Genomic DNA, 5,109 nt, shown 5'->3' with positions numbered 1-5,109 from the left:
TTTTATAGTAATATTATAATTGCTATTTATTTATTATAATTATAATAATATAAAATATATAAATATAATTTAAAAATAATTTTATTACAAGTTTTTTTTTTCTTCATAAAGCCTCTATAGTGCAGCGAATTAGTTAATAATGTTTTAATATGCCTTAAAATAATTTGTAGAACACAATTTTCCATAGCAATAAGAGCCAACGATGACATATTTTCATTACGTCATGTAAAGTTTTTAATTTTCTTTAGAAAGGCAACAGCTCTTTCCCAAAAATGTCTAAATGTCAAAAGTATGGTATTGAAATAAAAAAATGCAATGCTATTTCAATATTTGGTGACTTGATGTTCAATTTTGTTATTATTACTGTTTATAAAAAAATGTGAATTGACAATTTTTCTTTTTCTGTAAAAAATATTATAGCTATTGTTCTAAATTAAATTATATAATTTTAAAAATCAGATTCTAAAGTATCTTTATTGTACTAATTGCTACCATAGCTAACATTTTTTTTTTTAGCTTTTCCGCGTAAAACTTCAGTATCATCGTTTTTTACTATAAAAAAAAAACAAAAATTGCATAAATCTCAGTATAAGTTATGTTTATAATAATTTATCAATCTTCGTATTTCAGAGAATAGAGATAATGAAATCCATTTATTTGTAAAATTAAAATCAAATGAACTGTACTCTCGGCAGTAATGGATTTATTTTTAGATTTAACCACAATAAAATCTTCAAAAAAACAACGTTCAATGAAAACATAAATTAAATTTGTAGTAATTTTTCAGAATACCTTTCTTAATAATTTGGTGATATTTCACGATGGAAAGTAAGAATCTATAAAATATACTCCATCCTTAAATATTACTGTATCCAAACAATGTTCCACCCATGGCATTTGTCTCCTGTGTCTTATACCCCTGATTACAACACTGAATATATTGCGTGACAAGATAGTCGAGAATCCTCGGTGGGTTTGGGATAGGCAACCGAACGTACTCACTGACATCGCCTTTTCTACTTGCGCCCCGTCGCTCGTGTGTCGTACGCTTCATGGGACCCTGGTATAAAAATTAAATAGCCAGTTACTGCCGTGCCGAAAAAATTAGCGTTGTACATTTAGTTGCCTATACCATACCCGTAATTTTTATGATTGACATTCGTTTGAAAAAACACCATAATAGTATTATTACCACTGAATGTAAGCCGACAAGCACTGTTTAAAATTTCAACTGGCCCACTTCGGTGAACTCCTGCCAATCTTCGTGTCATAAATTTACAGCTTTTTGTCTGTTGTAATGCTGCACTATACACATGGGGTTTGAACCCGAATTAACTGGAACTCGCGTAACATCCTTAAAACCATTTAAAAAATGAAACTCACATACCCAAATTATTTTTTTCAAATTTAACATAATTAACCGGAATCAAAATAATTGTATATTTTACTATGTATTAATGTCACGTGATAATTTGTATTTGTTGTGAATGGTTAGATCTCGTAATAACAGTTGTTCAATTCTATAAATACTAATGGCAAGAGCCAGCAATGATACTTATTAGCTATTATCTATTATTCTCGTTATGGACAAATATTTAAAAAAATTAAATACTTGAACAAGTACCTACTACATGTCTCGGAAAAAATCTAATTTCGACTATGATCAAGGTAATCAAATGTAACTTATTAATTCGCCAATTAATTAATTAATTAACTATAGCTAGTGGCTTACACACAAGCAATTTAATGTTCACAAGGAATATTGAACATTAAAATCCTATGAAAAACGCATTGGACCATCACATTTCAGCTTGATATTTTGTTGACTGATTTTAAATGAAATCCGTAATCAGTTACAATAAAATAATCAATTTTATGATTTTTAATTTGACTGTTTTTAAATTAATCGGTTCGGTAGGTTACACACCAAATAATACCGACAATCGTATGTCCATTTAATGACGAGTTTATTATTGAAATGAAGACCGTCAACCGAGACGTTCATAAAATACCGTGTAAATACCTTGTATCTGTATGTGTTAAGTGCAATGTAAAAACGGTGATTTTGATCAAATGTAAAATACATGTTTTAATTTTAAATCTATACAACAATAATAACTATTTTATTATCTGTAACCAAAAGCACCCCTAATGGCCTAATACCTTATATAAACAAACAAGTATATGCGATCGTCAAAAGAAAAAATATTAGGGGCTTGATTTAATGGGGCTTTTTGCTAATTATATGTTCAGTCGATACATCCCACAACAGAATTTGGTCAACAAAAAAAGTCTTTTAGTATTGACGTTTTAGGAACTCCATATTATAAGGTTTTAAAATCATAGATGATCGTGTTAAAAAATTGTCTAGGTAAAAATGATTTGCTAGAAGTTCTTATGTACGCATGTAATCCGGAAATAGTCTAGACCTTAACAAATTAATTTAAATTTCAATAACTATACCAAACTCATCAGCAATCATGTGAAAGGTCATTTTCGTTAATGCACAGTATTAAAATTTAGTTACGCGCTAGTAGGTACGTCATAGTATATTTACTGATATTTCATCTTTATATAGGTATAGAAAAAGAATAAATGAAAAAATACTTGACAAGTTTGCAAAAAAATCAAGAAAATTAGATTTAGTATAATTTATTTTTAATTTGTAATTCTTTTTAGTTTCAATATACCTAATATCTATAATAATATTAAACCATGCTATACATTTATATATATTATATAATAAAAAATTGTTGTTTATTGATTTCATATTTTAAAGAAAAGTATTCAGTGTCAGTTAAAATATATTGGACAAAAAGAGATTGTATATTGAAAATCAGATGAACTATTTACTTGGATTTTTTTTCAATGTAGTAATTTATAACTTTATTTGAAATAAAATTAATTTATGTCTGGTATGTAACCGTATAAGAGGCGTGGGGGCAAAGCTACCCACGAGTCACTTTAGGGTAAAACATTTTAGCACTCCCAAGTTTAAGACAGAATGTACGTATAAGATTACTTGTGAGCTCGGCCATGTACGAAAGATACTTTTCATCTATGGAGAGGACTAATAAGACTTATGTTTAAACCAACTTGACTGAACATCGCTTTACTAATCCAGCAATATGTTTATATTAGCGTTATCTATTTACGAATAAATTTTCAAAATATTTTAACCTTTTATGAGCTTACTTATAGACAATTGAAATTTTCGATTTTTCTAAATTTTTTTTTCTTAAAATGCCCATAAAAAAGTTTGGCTTTCCAAAAAATCTTTAAAATTGAATACAAGGTTTATTATAAGTTGTATTTATCGTAGTTATAAAAAATCTAAAATCGTATTTCACAATGTTTGTTTATAAGCATTTAAAGTTCTAATGTTTACGAAATATATCAAAATTACCCTAAATGTGCAAGGAATTTTGAAGTTGAAAATTCATAAAATTTTTAACCAATACAAGGTTTTCCATAAGTTTTCCTTCAAGTAACTGTAAAAAAAAATTCCAGCGTCAATACAGAAAAAATTTTATGAGCGTATGAATTGAAAATTTTTTTCGAAATCAAGTAAAATAACGATATATTACAATTTAAATATAGGTAATAATATAATATATCTTACTAATTATCTTTGACTGATAAATCATCTCCGTTCAGAATCGTTTTTCGTATACAATGATACCTGTCATTGCATTCAAATTTAACACATCCGTTATAGACTTATAGTGACCAGTGACCTACTCTCCATCTCTACAGCAGAGCGATACCCATTTGCCCACTTTGTATAATATATTATCATAAATATAACTTGACATTATAATTAAAAGTGGATGAAATAGTACATAAGAAAAAAATGTGTAGTAAGTTTTATTGTAATTACTAATTAGGGTATACCTACGTATGTATTCTATTAGAAATGGAATGCAGCGAGGACATTTTTTAGTTATTTGGTTTTAACTTTTACAGTTGCTTCATTCATTGAGTTAGGGCTTCAGCCCCCAAATCACAGATCCTATTTGCGACTATGGCGGTCGCAGAATATCAATAATTCAATCAAACAATAATTCCATGAGTGTATTGAAAATTGATTTTCAACCACTAAGAAGAAAAAACGGGAAAACGTAAAATACGGATTTCGGTACCAGGGTCCCTATAAACCGTTAGCTGGCCAAAAATATTCGCTCACTTCTCATTCATGCTGGATGCCGAATATCGTACTTAACGTTAAGACTGAAATAAAATTTTAAAATAATTGTATACTTATATTAATGGTAATTACAGAAAATACCGTGTCTGGGTAATCGGTTATTTTGGTGAATCAAAGACAGTGTTTCTAACTCGGAGAAACTTAATATTTAATTAAAAAATCATGTTTGTAATTATTGAAATAAATGCCACAAATATTTTTTAATATCGTGCATAAAAAAAGGATTTTATAAAAATAAAAATTAGGTGTAGAGTAAAAAATATAGTGGTTTTACAAACTGTTCTTAATCAGTGGTCCCCAACCTATTTTAGATCACTATATACTATATAGTATGCTAAATTCTATTGCTACAACAAAAGAAACACTTCATTTAAAATTTCCGTTTTTACACTTAATTTGTTACGAGATTATAAAACAAACAAAAATGTGTAAAATGTAAGCTGAATCGTATATTAGCATCTGAGATCAACTACCTATAGCGTTCACACAAAGATCACTGACCCCGTTTCGATTTAGTTTCGAATGCCGCCGCATTTATTGCGCGAGTCGTGAGTGTGTGAATAATACATTTTTATATTATTCCCCTTAAAATACCAAAAACGTTAAATTAAAAAATTGACATATTTCAACTTTTGGAGATATTAAAAACAAAAATATGGGAAAATCAAAGTCAAGTAGACTGAGACTTTCAAGCAGAATTTGGATCCTAATGGTTTATTTTATTAATAGGTATGTTGGAAATAGAACACGTCTATATAATCCTATATTACATGAAATACCGTCTGATATACTTAAACCAGAATATATTTGTATCACAATTTATAAAAAAAATGCCCAATTTCTAATTTTTAATTATTAAACATATTATAATGTAGGCTGAAATAGATAAAAAAAAACACAAG

Source organism: Rhopalosiphum padi, chromosome 2 (genome assembly GCF_020882245.1).
Source record: "Rhopalosiphum padi isolate XX-2018 chromosome 2, ASM2088224v1, whole genome shotgun sequence".
NCBI classification, from domain to species: domain Eukaryota; kingdom Metazoa; phylum Arthropoda; class Insecta; order Hemiptera; family Aphididae; genus Rhopalosiphum; species Rhopalosiphum padi.
Note: the sequence above shows the minus strand (reverse complement) of the source record.